This window comes from Gavialis gangeticus, unplaced genomic scaffold (assembly GCF_001723915.1).
Source record: "Gavialis gangeticus isolate Ggan-Ray unplaced genomic scaffold, GavGan_comp1, whole genome shotgun sequence".
Taxonomy (NCBI): Eukaryota; Metazoa; Chordata; order Crocodylia; family Gavialidae; genus Gavialis; species Gavialis gangeticus.
Genome location: NW_017729001.1, coordinates 27,679,295 through 27,694,491, shown reverse-complemented (window position 1 = coordinate 27,694,491; position 15,197 = coordinate 27,679,295). Strand labels below are relative to the sequence as shown.

The following is a 15,197-nucleotide window of genomic DNA, read 5'->3' as shown; positions in this document are numbered from 1 at the left end:
TTTTTTTTTTTTTATTAAAGGTGATGGCTCCTGGGTACAAGAAGTAAAAGCCTCCCTGTCTCTAGCCTGATCCGATTTCTCCAGTACTCTGGCTGGGGAGGTGTGTGCATAACAGACATTAGCCAAGAGACCACCTGACAGCCTCCCAGACAAGCATACAAGCCACCAAGCTGGAGGTCAGGACTAGCTAGGCCTGCCCTACCTCTTCTCTTGCTAGTGGGTCACTGTACCACCAGCTGTCATCTCCCAGTTCTTCCCCCTTAGCCAGGAGAGGAGCCCTCCTCCTGCTGGCTTTCCCTCTCTTCTCCAGCCCTCTCGCATCACAACTCCGTGCCCTTCACAGAATATTTGTTAGGAACTGGACACAGATTTGAGAGGTGGTTATCTGTGGGTGTCTGGGATCAGGCAGAAGGCAGGGCAGGGTCACACCCTGGCAACTCCCTGGTTCAGAGAGGCATAAGCTTTCACGGGCAGCAGCCTACTTCAGCAGTCCAGTCACAGCAAGTGATGAAATCAGCTGCTGCCCACAACAGCTTACGCCTCTGAATCATTTAGTCTCTAACGTGCCACCCTGCCCTGTCTTAGCTTGCTACAGGTTGTAATGGGCCCTTCTGTACGTGCCCTGCTGTTTCTGCACCTTCAGCTCTTTCAGATAAACATAAACAAGCAGAGAGAAGAGCACCCACCACGGAGGCAGTTACTATGCCTCTAGTACGACTTGAGTTAGAGAGCAATTGAGCACAAAAGTGCATGCACACATGCATGTACCCAAATTTGCTTTGTACTGTACACATGGAGGTAACAGGAACTCATGACAAAGAAAGCTGCTTACCAGCAGTGCTATAGTGGAGTGCAATCAGGGAGAGTGGGTATATCCAGCACCATGTGGTTCAGTGACGCTTTCTTATCAGGAGATTTGTTAGCTCCCTTGACAGTTAAGGGTGCCTAACCTCCTGTTAAAAAAGAGCTTTTCAGACAGTCACAAGATCCTGAATTCATGGCAGACAAACGGCACTAGAAAATATAATTGGGGGTGCTGAGTGGTATGGAGTGCGCCCACCTGACTCTGCCTCTCCCTCCTGCAGGGCCATTGGTGTGCACTGGTGCTGTGCACGTGGTGGTGGAGGAGCATGCGGTGGGGGCGCTGGGAGCAGCGCTGCAGCACTGGTGGTGCTGGAACCGGCCCAATTTGGAGGGGTGGGGGCATCCCTGTTAGCCCTGGCCTTCTGCTGCCTATGGTGGCAGGTCTTTGACATTTTGCGTAGAGGGCCCTCAGGGTACACGGGGGTGGGGTGGAGGGGTGCACTCATGGCCCCATAAATGGAGGACATTTGGCAGAATAACAGTCCTCTAGAAATCACCATTCTCCTCATCCTTGCATGCCGCTTGCAATATGCAGCGTGTTAGAAGAGGTAGTCACACTGACACCAAACAAGCAGCAGCGGACTATGCTGCTGCTCCTGCTACTAGGTTCCCCCCACCGTAAGACAGACCCCACTCCCCTTCTGGGAGGCTTCTCACAGGGCAGGAGCCCCTGCTATACACTAGTATCCCCCACTTTTGCTGGGACAACAGCCTTCTGCCGCTGCCAGCGAGGGTGTCACCTGCAAAGTTAATAAGTGTGCACTCAGTTCCATCCCCCAAATCATTAATGAGGCTATTAAACAGCACTGGACCTAGGACAGTGCCCTGGAGAAGACTCTCCATCTCAGTTCCAAACTAGACATCAAGCCACTGATGACTGCTCACCAAACATGAAGATCTAACCAATTATGCATCTACTTTCTAGTTCTTTTATCTGGTCTGTACTTCCTTAGTGTAGTAATGAAAATGTCATGGGAGACAGTGTCAAAAGCCCTGCTGAAGTCAAAGTCAGTCATATCTACTGCTCTCCCCCACATCGACAGAGGTCACTGTCATAGGCCAGGCATCACTAAGTGGCTCTTGATGAATCCATGCTTGCCCGTCCTTAGATGACCTACTCTACAATCTGTCCTGGTACTGAGATTAGAGTGACTGGTCTGCAAGTCCCCCAGGTCCCCTTTTTTCCCCTTTTAAAGATGATCACTAGATTAGATTTACCTTTTCCTGGTCATCCAGAACCGAACCTGGTTGCAACGTCAAGTAACCCTGCCAGATTGATGGGTATCTGAGCAGCTTTAGACAATAGCATTATGATAGTCTTTAGCCACATGACCACATAATATTTGTGGTCTGGGGTCCCTGCTTCATTCTGTGCACTGGGCAGGTGAACAAGGAGAAAATTCAAGAGCAATATTCTTTTTACAGAGACTCTTTCTGCTATGTCAGCTGGAGGTTGCACTCCTCATGGAAACAGAAGCTGGATTGTCAAAGAGGCAAGGAGCTGTTGAAGAATCATTTTGCAGGGCAGTGGCAGCATGGAGCTGATATAGATATTTGTAAAATAGTACTGTAAATACCACTGCACCAGGCTCTGCAGGATGGAGCAGCAAAAGCAATCCATCAGACTGTCATCACAAGGACCCTAACAAATGATGCTGACACTGCTCTAGGCAAGAGACCACTTGACTGGATAAATAAGATACACTTGCATGCATGCCCTGGCATATATAGGATTTCAGTAAGACAGGATCAGTCCAGAGTCATAGCTCTTTTCCTGGTGAGGGAGATCTGCTTACAGATGCCGAGTTCCCACCATACCATACCTTTTCATAGCCCATGGGACCCGATGATTGCTTTAAAATGGACTGTTTCATCATATCAGCGACCTTGGGGCACCATTAATTTTAAAGGCTGTCAATATTTCTGTTGTGTTCTCTTTTTAAAATGATGTAGTTGTGTCTTGCAAAGCAGAGTTCAGACAGATAAAAGCTTTACTGAATCATCTGATTTCTTAAGTGTTTATTGCATCTCTTGACTGAATGCGACAGCCAACTGAAAACTGCATAGCAGGATTTTCAGCTATGGTAGACTTCCAGTGGCAGGTTCCGATTCGATTCGGAGAGATTAAAGGGTCTCCTGATTCGATTCAGATTCAGAGATTTGGCCACCAAATCAAATCAGTGACTGAAGCTTCACACAACCCTACTAAAAAGGTTTCTTCTAACACACTCAAAGTATTGTGTGAAAAAACAGCCCATGGAGAATGTCTAGAATCCTTTCCCATGACAGCAGCTAGTAATAGAAACTTTGTCCCTGTAGGTTAAGAACAAATGTAAAAGCTAATAGGAACAAGGAGCTTTAAGAGCCACAAAGCAGAAACAGAAGATGTGTTCAGAAATGCAGCCTAGTCTAAGATGGAAAACAAATGGCAGGCAGCCTGCCAGCCCCTCTGTGGGCCTGGAAACCTTTGCTGCAGACAGTGTTACTGCATTACTCCAAATGAGGGGTTATTTTTAATCCACCTAGTTTACATGTTAAGATCACATGGAGATCAGCTCATCTGAAGGAAAAAATCTGAGGCAGACTAGTTTCCAGGCTGTCAGAAAATGCTGATTTCCACTGCCAGAAATTCACAGCCAGGCCCACAGCATCCTCCCCCTCACAGGAAGGCAGTCAATCAGGGAAACAGATGGATTTGATAGAGCTGAAGTCAGGCAGCACCACCTTCCCATCCTCTAAAGATGCACGCTACTGTACAGCCCTTTCATGAGCTTCCCCACTCCTTACTGCAGCATAAGGAGTGAACCTGGCCGGTGATGCACTGGCAGGCTGTCCCCTACACCTCCTCTACAGAGAACAGAAGACGAAGGCTAATGGCAGAGGTAATGCTGTGTAAAGTATTGGTAGTATCACTTCCATTAACATTGCCGTGTGCTGGTAGCACCACACCACCTCTAGGACTTCCCTGCCCAGTTACACGTCAGCCCACAGCGGATGGAGACAATCCCATGGGGTTTGTGTAAATGGACTGTGCAGGTTCCAGAAAGGGTGGGCAAACAACCCTACACGAGAGCAAAGAGAGGACTTTGTCTTGCAGCTGGCACTTGCCACAGAAAGATGCCTCAGCTACGAGAGCAGACACCCGTCACCAGACGTGTTTGCAGGCTAGCAGAGCGTTCTAAACCAGTCGTCACTTTGTGACTTTGCGTAAAACTCAGAATTGAACAGCTGTGGGACTTCAGGAATCAGGATGAAATAGATCCCACGTCAGACAGGTGGCACTGACATAAAACAGATACTTACCTTTTTTAAAATTCTATTGCTTTTATGGTGCATAAGTGCCATTGCATCCTAACCCAGAGGGCCTTTCCTAGAGCAAAGTGGGAAGCAAGGAGGGGAGAACTAGAAAACACACACAACTCAAAAAAGTTTTAAATAGCTTTTCAGGTGCCGCCCACTTTGTATACAGAGGAGACCGAACCGAACATATTAACAACTCATCTGGGAAAAGAATATAAATGCTCTCAGTTGGCCACCTAAGACAAGTCAGTTAAACAAAGAGCATGCATTATTTTCTTTCTGATTTGTCAGGAAACCACGTTGTGTTCTTAGCTATTAAACAAAAGAATGAACTGGACACAAAAGTTCCCTGAAATATACTGCTAAGAATAGTAATCCCAAAGCTTCTGAAAACATTTTTTTGAAACAGTGATATGAGCATAAGCAAGCCAGATTTACTCTACACTTTACCCTAATAGCTAAGATCTTTGATACCAATTCACACTGCCTGTGTTGGGTTAAGTTTTCTAAGCCAAAATAATTTAAGACTACAAAATACGTTTATAACCACTTCCCATACCCTTCTCTAGGAGGACTGTAAGCATAGATTTAAGTAGGGGGGAAAAGAGGGAGGAGAACAGACAGTTTGGGTGTGAGACCAGAGAACGCTGCAACTCAAGACGTGATCCTGAAAAAGACAGATTCCAAGCTGGCATGACTGCTTTTTAAAAAGGTATATGCTACGTACAGAAAAACAGGTGACATTTCTCTCGCGAGCACAGAATGCTCTTCAATACTTCAGCTGTTTGTTCTGTCAATAAGGTTTTATCCTTTACTTTGCTGGAGGGCATTTGTGATTTTGGAACTGTTTACTGTATTACAAATACTGCTGAACAGGATAATGCAGCCGTTATTGCTTTTAATGAGGACATACCTTTGGTCAATAAAGCAGACTAATCCAGCATTTTTTACAGACAGTCCCATCATTGCTTCACCGAGAGAACTGGCTCTTGTTCCACTTTGATTTCAGACCATGACTAACAGCTGCAAATGGCTTTAAAGCAAAAAGCAATGTCTGAGTAGAGTTCACTCTAAGGAAAGCAGGCATTGTGTGTTTAAACATTTTGACTGGATTCTGCATGTCCGAAGGAGTTACTCTCATTTTAAAGCTGGTATAAGTGACCGCAAGGCTCTTCCCTCTGCAGTGCTGTAAAAGCAGCTCAAAGTTAGGAAGAGTGTGACCCTCCCTTGCATGTGCATTAGGGAACTCTACTTACTTGGCCAAGAGATGGGGAGATGCTTCAGAGGCAAAACTAGGCAACTATGGAGGTGAGCGCAGATAGACAGAAAAGTGAAATTTTGGAGCACTTCAGCTGCCTTCCTGAAGATACATTTTTGTACACACACATTGGTAGAAGCTTCACATCTCTCACCTCCTGCAGGACAGAGGAGTCACTATTGTTTTGCTTCAACAGGAACTCAGTGCTATTCAATGGGATGCACCTAGGTGGAGAAGTTCAGGACTGCAAACCCCAAATATGAGGGAGCAGGACATCCTTTAAAATACTTCCCATCTCCTCTTAAAGCGCATCTAGATAAATGATGAAGAAAGCACTATATCAATGCACAATGAAAACAAATGGCACCCTGCCAATACACCCATGGCTAATAGAAACACATGGTCCTTAAAAATATTGTAGTTAACTTTAAACATCACGATTCAGACTACTGGACATAAAGTAATTACTTTCAGAGGCTTAAGAGAGATGCTGCCAATTTAAAGGCCACACACCTTCATGAAAATGGTTTAAATCACAGTCCAGCAGTCTAACACCATAAACTGCCTGTGAAACCCGAGGAAACTCAAGCCCCTCCAGCTTGCTCGCTCGATGCCTTGGATAACACTCTGTGCCTAGTCAGTTTCATGGTTTGAGGACATTCGATTTCCTTGTTTGGGCATCTTTCAAAGCAGAACCAAAGCAACCGCTGCCAATGCGTCAGAGCAGCGAGCCCCACAACCAGCAATCCTTGCTGCTTCGGGATTGCAGTGCACTACCTTGTACCCGACGGTATGAACAGCTGTCAAGAGTGAGGCTCAGAAGAAGTGGGGTAAGAGGAGGGGTGGTTCATCATGAGGGAGCATGAATCCACAGATATCCATCCAGAATGATTAAGGGTCTAGCCCTTCAAGATCTCATAGACATTAGGGCTGGAAGGGACCTTGCAAGATCATCGGTCCAGCCCCCTGCCCAAGGGGCAGGAAGTCAGCTAGGGTCAGATTACCCCAGCAAGATAAGCATCCAAGCATTTTTTAAAAGGTGTCTAGAGTAAGTGCTTGTACCACTTCTGGGCGGAGTCTATTCCAGACTCTGGAGACTCAGATGGTAAAGACGTTTTTCCTTATATCCAGTCTAAAAGGGTCTTCCAGCAGTTTGCGACCATTAGACCTTGTCTTCCCTTTGGGTGCCCTGGTGAACAGACGTTCTTCCAGTTCCCTTATATACTTCTAGGCTGCCACCAAGGCACCCTTGAGCCTTCGCTTCTCTAGACTAAAGAGTCCCAAGGCTCTGAGCCTGTTCTCATAAAGCCTGTTCTCTTGACCTCTAATCATGCACGTGGCCCTCCTCTGGACTCTCAAGCTTTGCCACGTCCTTTTTAAAAAGCGTGGAGCCCAGAATTGGATGCAGTACTCCAGCTGCACCATCACCAACGCCGAGTAAAGTGGGAGGATGAGTTCTTGGGTCTTGCTTGAAAAGACTACTTCACATGAGTAATGAAGCCAGAAGGACAAATCACACAGAGCAGGTAACCATCCCATGGTGCATTGCATACAGACAGAGAGACCCAGCAGTACAAAGCAACCTTTTGTTCCAGGTACCACAAGCCAGCGAAGGCACAGCAAGACGAGCTTTCCTGCTGCGCTCACATATGACCCTTCCCTTGTGGAGGGGTTTTGTTTTTCAGTATCTAGCCACCCATTCCTGCCCTCCCCCTCTACCCCAACACTCCTTAAAGCAAAGCGATAAGAATTCAGCTGGGCAGTCACAAGTTCAACACTACCCATTAAAACAATTAACAGGAAAGCTAAACAAGTGCTATTTGTTTCCAGTTTTCACATTGGCACTTGTTTGAGGAACGTGCTCATGAACTGTCCACGCTTTTCATCTAGGAAAAAAAAAAATCTTGTATTCCACTCTCCAACAAAGAGGTTTTTGATACGGTAGTCTCAAAGGGCAGAGAAATAAGTATCTAGCTACAGCAAGAAATGCTGAACCAGACCCCAAATCTGCCTGTAAAAATTAAAGTATTAAAAAATGGATTATTCGCTTCTGTTGGAGACCTCCTTAAGGAGAACAGGAGAGGTAACTAAATGGCATTCTTTCAGATGTACTCCTGCACCGATGGTTACATACATCTATTTAGACCCTCTCCTCTTCTAGCACGAGGGGGAGAGTTTTCACTTGCATTTACAATATTTTTTTACCCACCTCAAGAAGGGAACATTTGACCAGCTCCTTCCAGTGGCAGAGACAGAATTACCTGCCCAAATTAACTGTATTAAGCAAAATGAGACCTCAATCCAGCAAGTCAAAAGCAGAGATATTCAGCAGCTTGCAGAGGGCAAATTCCCTACTGTTGAGGCCTGTTGGTAGAGAATGCCTCACACTAGCCCTGCCTCAACCTTAAATCATTATTTTTTTCCTTTAGGAAAAGGCTGCTAAACCAAATGAAAGAAAGTGAAACTGAGGCGAGAGCTGCCAAAGAGCAGGAGAGACGGGCATTCATGCCAAGCAATGGCGCAAGTTCTATAGTTGAATCTTGCTTCACAAATGATAGAGGCAGGGGTGAAGGGAGGGCGGGTACTTTCTGATCCAAACTCTTTCCCAGCTCTTCAGAGTATTTCTGGGACAGCCGACAGCATTTTCGGGTGGTAAATTAGGCTCCTGGGCACAAAGTGGAATGCCTGCCTACTGCATCCCGAGTGAGATAAGAAAAGGGAAATGTCAATCTGGAATTCGAGACAGGCTATTAAGACAGCGCTGGAACAAAGCCTAACTAGCCATGCCCATAATGTTTTATTCTTGTCTGGCAGAAATCAGTTAAACAACAACAGAGCTGTCTCCTTCCAGATGGCACATACTCCATCCATCTCCCAGTCTCCTACTTCAATGCCTCAGTCATGCACCGATATCTTATGCTGGAACACAATGCTTATACCAGGCAGACAATTATTTTCCTCTTAGCTGACAGCGAACCACTGGCCAATCAAAGAGACCAGAAGCAACCAGAGTCATGTCCCGAGTTTCGTAGCAAATCCAGTGCTAGGAAGTCGTCGAGAGAGAGGAATCACAGAATCCCTGTTGAAGACTCTTCCAAATTTCCATTCGATTCCCATTTCAAAAGGCAACAAATATCTTCCTGTCACCAAACTGACTTTGTATTACTGGAAATTTAACATGGTTCAGTTGATTAAATATGATGCGACACATATTTGCTCTTGCTCCCCTGACCTTTGAATAGGCCCAACACAGTCTCCTGCTGAATGTGTCAGTGTTTCCCCTTCCTTCAGAGTTGCTAAAAAACATATTAGATACTCCCTATTAAGCTAACACTTCTTTCCCTTCTCATACCCTGTATGCGATTGAGATATACCCCTACAGTTGTACCTGTATGCCACCAATGATTTGTCAGTCATGGACTCTCATTTCTCAAGGCCTTGTCATTTACTTAATGACAAATTATAGTCTCTTGAAAGAGGGAAAGCGAGAAGAAAGAAAACAGATGCATTATGATCCTTTTCCCTCCCTGCAAATTATTGTTTTGTATCTTAAATGTTCAGGAACTGCTATTTCTAACACTTTTTCCTTGCAATTCCCCTCCCCACTCCTATTTTCCAGACAGAGACTTCTACAGTCTCTCTTTAGCTGACCTCTGAACGTCCCTGAGAAAGTACAGGTTTTAACATCACTGCTGAGTTATTTTTGGTTACTGTGACAGTAACCAGCACATCAGCAGGAAGAATAATTAAGAGGAGGCAGTCTCGGGGACAATTCTTTAATGTTTCTAGATGCTCAAAACGTGAGGGGAAAATGAGCAACCTGGTACTTTGTCCACACAATGCATCAGCTTCATATAAATCTGACACAATTTACCTTAAACCGTGATGACTCTAAAGACTGATTCAAACAGAGTCAATGAAATCATACAGTCATAGAACCGGAAAGGACCTGTAAGGCCGTCAAGTCACGGGCAGGAAGTTATTGGGCTCATTCTTGAAACTAATGTCAGGCCCAAAGACACTGCACTAAAATCAGACTGGAAGTGATGCAAGCAGTCAGAAAAAACAACACTTTAGCACATATGTCCAGCACCCACCAATACTGGAGTGCCCCACAGAGAAGCCAATCAGGAATGCTAGAGATGGGTCATGGTCTGCGTCCACACAGGTATGCAGACCACAGCCATCACTGTGGCACCCAGTAACCTGGGCATACAGCTGGTCGGGGAAAAAGTTCACTTCAGTCAGGCTTCGTTTCAAAGCCTTAAGAACAGATCCAATTTGGGGTGGGAGGATGTCAGTCAGTGCTTTGGTGAAGCTGATTTCCTTTACAAAGGTTTGAGAGATGAATAATTTCTACACTTGCTCCATGAAAAACAGAGCCATTTTTGACACACTAATAATGATAATGTTTCAGTTTAATTCTGCTTAGGCGTTTCAAGTGAGTTTTTTCTTCCTCTTTCAGCACCAGAGCCATTCCCTGGAAGTGTCATATCCTTCAAGATTTCTTTGTTATTCCAGTGCAATGTCTAGCAAAGCTATAGAAAAGCAACAGGAAGGGCGAGCTTTGCTTTCTGGATTGACTGCAGTTCAGTCTGTCCAGCATTTCAGCAGGCTAGCTTATGTTACTCTACTGTAGGCAATTCATGTAGGCAAAGGAATGGAAGAAGGGGTACTCAATACCACCTACAGCTTAAATTCAAGAGTGTTAGTGGGCAAGTTTGTAAAGATGGGCTTCCTCCTACTTCTGTTGAAGTCAACAGAACTCCCACTGACTTCAGTTAAAGCACAATTTAGCCCCAGGTTATTTAGAAGACAATTCTTCCCCTCACAAGAACATATTGGGCACATCTGCACAAGCATTAAGGCACTTTTCCTAATGCGTATTAAATTTAGTATCTCTAATGTGAGGTACTAAATAAACGTGCATTATGTTCCTTCATGAGCAGTAACGAATGCACGCCCTTTTAAAGTGATGTTTAATGCTCAGTAGCCTATTTTACTGTGAATTAGCATAACAGCACAGATTTTTATGTGATGCCTTAATGGGCAGTAAAATAGGCTACTGTGCATTAAAGTGCATGTGTAGTGTCATACTTCTGTACCTGAGTTTGGAGACACATGCCATTAAAAGCGAGAGAGCGAGAGAGACAAAGCTCCAAGGCTTTTCATTGACAGCAGTGCCTCATTAAGTCCTTTCCATATTATTTTAAACAGAGCTCCTGGTGTTGGTCTTGTAGGAAACAAAAGAGGAAAAAGGATCTGTCGTCATCTCTGGAATGCCCTGATTCTGGACACTTGATTTTTTGATCTCAGTGCTTCGTTAAGACTAGTTTTGCCTTTACTTTTCCCTGAACGTGGATATTGTGTACCTTGGAAAAATAGCCCTACCCCTACCGACAAGCACACACACTGGACCTGTGCAGCTCTTCAACCTAAACTACAGGCCTGATTGCCTTCAACCACTGTACTTGCACAGGCTGAGCAATAGTTTACTCTCAGCAGTAGAGCACAGATCTCAAGATACAGCCACTCTCTGGATTACAATGATGTTTCAGGCAAAAAAGCAGGAATTCAGTCGTTCCTACGTTCAGCTCCTTTGTGATAATTTCCAGGGAAGTCCTATAACGTGCAGCATTTTGGCTCTACAAACATGAATGGGAAGTATTTTACTGCTCTCATTTTCTTGTTAAACTGTTTCATAGCTGGAGATGGGACTGTTCTAGACTAATGACTTCCAATGACAGGCTAATGTATCAATGTTTGTATCTTCATTCGTTCTGCTCAAAACAAGGGTTTAAAAGCAAAGGATGCAGAGGACAAACAGCAGGGATGTTATCATTCTGCTGGTGTTCCTTCCTTAATTGTATTTTTTAAATAAAGGCATTATTAACAAATGAGCAAACGTAAGTAGTCATCAGTGTAGCCATATGCCATTACAGCTCTACTCCCCTTACTAACTCCAAGCATAGTCACTGGTCTGTGTAGCCCTGGAGATCTACTAGACTAAGTACTTGTAAAAAGCATACAGAATGAGATCCAAGAGCATACACCTGCACTTCTGATTGAGTAGGATCAGGTTTATAAGAGTGAAGAGCAAAATTAAATCAAGTTTTCTGAGCATCTGATCTCTACCACAAAGACAGCACATCTTAAACTAGAATACAGTAGCTTCTGTAAAGTTATTCCCAAGCTCTATTACCCCCAAAACAGACATTGCAGTGTTACTGAAGGTACATCATTTTTTGGCACTTTTTATGTTTCAGGGCTTTTAACAGCTTTGGCCTTGAACTCCAGCTTTCAGACTTTTGAATAATTTAAGTCACAGACAAAAAAAATGTACTCTTTTAGGATATCAATTATATGCAACAAGATTTTCCATCTTTAGAGCTGCAGGAAGCTGCCCCACTACCTGTCAGCAAGCATCTGACAAAATTTCAAACTCAAGCATTTTCTTCTGTTTTTAAAAAGCACAGAGCATGTCAGTTCTCACCATAAACATTCATTTTGTTTTCTGGCCTACCTTGCAAATATTGTGTCTTCTGAATAAGTTGTGTCCAGAGACAGGATGTTTGGCTCTAGATTAGATCAACTACTGCAGAAACAAGATAACTGCAGATACACTGAAGGCAAAGGAGTCTGCCTTGGGAATGAATAATGAGCAATGTGAAAGCAAGACATATCCTGCTACCCGCGTCACTTGTCTGCCTCTTTTTTAGCTAAAATCCATATTTAGTGCTAGCAGACAGCTTTCAGAACTGTATGGCTCTCTGTTCCATTTCTAATCTATCATCTTAAAGGCTTATTTCTTACCTCAGTTAACTCAGAATCATAAATAATAAGGGTGGGAAGGGACCTCAGAAGGTCACATCTAGTCCAACCCCCTGCTCAAAGCAGGACCAGCCCCAACTAGATCATCCCAGCAAAGCTTTGTCAAGCTGGGTCTTAAACACCTCCAAGGATGGAGCTTCCACCACCTCTCTCGGTAACCCGTTCCAATGCTTTACTACCCTCCTAGGGAGAAAGTGTTTCCTAATATCTAACCTCAACTTCCCTTGCTGCAACTCGAGCCCATTGCTCTTTGTTCTGTCGTCTGCCACCGCTGAGAACAGTCCAGCTCCATCCTCTTTGCAACCCCCCGCAGGGAGTTGAAGGCTGCTATTAAAGCCCCTCTCAGTCTTCTCTTTCCCAGACTGAATAAGCCCAATTCCCTCAGCCTCTCCTCATCAGTCATGTTTCCTAGCCCCTGAACCATTTTTGTTGCTGTCTGCTGGACTCTCTCTAATTTGTCCACATCCTTTCTGTAGTGCCCAAAACTGGAAACAGTACTGCAGGTGTCCAGGGGAATAACTTGATGGGAGTTTTACAATCAACTTCACTAAATGAGAGATGATGCCCCAAACACAATTAAAGGTATGGAGTAAACTCCTATACAATATGTTCTTATATAGCTGCTTTTTCTTAGCATACTGGTACTAGTTAAAGATACGGAATAAACTCCTTTACAATATGTTCTTATATAGCTGTCTTTTCTTAGCATATTAGTACTAGTATAACATAATATAGCATAATATAACATACACATGATTACTTTGAAGTGCCTACCCCAGGCTCAGTATCACATAATCAACCGACTTCTCCAGCTAGCCAAGGCACATAAATATTGCAAGTGTCATCCCTACAAGGTAATTTTTGGAGACAAGGGTCACGTATAGATGCTGATGATTACTAACTGCTGTACTGATGCATTGCTCCCTCCTCTTGCCAGGGAGGGGAACAGTTTTAATACCATGCAGTAACCAATGCTTCGGCATCTGTAGTTAGCTGTGGGTTCATTAGAGAGGAGTGCTGGTTCCTGCAAATGGAGGCAAAGCTGCTCCGAGAGCCTGACATTGGACGCAAGAGCAAAACAGCAGAACAAAAAAAATTCAAGAGTAGCAAATAAATCATTCACCTGATTTTGCTCTTTAGAATATTATGCCAGATGAAGACACAAGACGCGATCAGACGACAGCTCAGATGGCATCCTGCAGATGCAAAGGAAATCAATAGAGTCCTGATTCTGCAGCCTGAATGATAAGATTTCTTCTCCAAACAAAGGGCAGCCTCCCCACTTTAACTCCACCCATGCTCTGAGGCTGCATCATTCAGCACCACCGTTTTCAATGGCATTGCCGGAGCTGCTGCACTTTGTAGTCTAACAATATTGCTTGTGCTTGTTGTATTCACTTATCATAATACATTACCAGCACCTAAAGCAGAGAAGAGTCTACAAAAGGTGTCTAATGTTTGCAAGACACCTATGTGCTTATGCGATGCAGTAAGAATAATGATGTGGAACAAGCACTTTTTTGTACGTTGCAGTAAAACAGACATAAAAAGCTTAAATAAGAGAGCCAGACCTCAATTACTTCAGCTCCTCTAAAACTTCCCTCCCACCCCAGCGCCTTCCTTCTTTTCAGACCTTCAGCCGCCCCCTTCAACTCCTAAACCCGGCTTAACTTCACCGATGGGAAATCAGAGAGTCTCCAACCTGATGATGCCCGAACGGTCCCTTAAAGCATCAATATTAAGCTGCCGGGTCACTGATCTTACAGCAAGTTATCATATACCAAAAACGTCACCATGTGTCATTGACAAATTAATCGACAGCGTCACTTTTTCAAACAGAGATTCAGGAAGACGAATGTGTCTGAACTTTCCCCACCACCGTGAATAAAGACAGAGCTACTAAATCTTCTCATGTTCACGACGCAAAATGAAACATCCTTACAAAGGGCTGAAGAGCTGACAGAGGGCTCGTTCTGTATTATCCACGTGTATACACACGCCTGTCCATGCACATGCACTCTACAATCTACATGCGTGTAGAGTGCATACAACAGCAATGTCGAAGCTAGGCAAACAACCCCGGGGTACCGGGGTTTACAGCTGGCTTCAAAAATTCCCAGGGGCTGTTTGCCACTAGCTTTCCTAAGTCCGGAGAAAGCAAGTGAGCCAGTAGCAAATGGCAGCATCCAAGGTAGGTAGACCGGCCCACAGCAGCCGAAACCCCCCTGCCGCAGACCCCCGCCCCTGCGGTCCCACGACCAGCGCCCCGCAGAGCTCCCTGCCCAGGGACGATGGGCTGGGCCGCCACCAAGTCAGGAGGCACTGCGTGTCCACCGCACCACAGAAACCTGCAGGATTTGGGGGGCTAAAACTGGCGTATTTGGGGGGCTGACCCCTCAGTTACTGTGGAATGAAGCGGCAAGATTTTGGGGCCTAAAACCCCACTATTTTAGGGGCTAGCCCCCCAGTTTTTGGGGAATGGAGCTGCAGTATTTTGGGAGTTTAAACTGCAGTATTATGGGCTAAAACCCCAGTTTTGGGGGCTAAAACGGCAGTATTTTGGTGCAAAAATTGGAGTATTGGGGGGGTGAACCCCCAGTTTTTGTGGACTGAAACCACAGTATTTTGGGGCTAAAACCCCAATATTTTGGAGCAAACCCCCTAGGATTTGGGGGCCTAACCCCCCAATTTTTATGGGCTGGGGCAGAGCCCAGGTCTCCCGCGGCCGACCCAGCAGCGAGGAGGAATTTCAGGCCCGGCCGCAGCTGCCCCCCTCCCCTTCCCCTTCCCTCCCGCGGCGGAGTGGGGCTGGGGCCGGGGCCGGGGCCGCAGCTCCCGGGAAGCCCCCGCCCTTGGCCCCCGCAGTGCGGAGCCGCCCCCACGACTCACCGTAGCCCGGGGCGGGTGGGCGGCGGCGGCGCAAGCGCAGAGCGCAGGTGCGGCG

At 45.4% G+C, this 15,197-nt stretch overlaps 1 protein-coding gene across 3 annotated transcripts in view; it reads right to left on the bottom strand.

Annotated features, from left to right (window-relative positions):
* The window catches only part of CCDC92 (coiled-coil domain containing 92), a 25,473-nt gene that overhangs the window by 4,373 nt on the left and 5,903 nt on the right, over positions 1-15,197 (bottom strand). Inside the window, exon 1 of one of the 3 annotated variants that reach the window (XM_019507117.1) lies at positions 15,143-15,164. The exons of 1 other annotated variant lie outside the window; for it this stretch is intronic. The gene's annotated coding sequence lies outside the window, so the exon portion shown is untranslated. Of the gene's footprint in view, positions 1-13,376; positions 13,802-15,142; positions 15,165-15,197 lie in introns of those variants that run through there. One more of the 3 variants, XM_019507116.1, reaches the window with a different exon arrangement.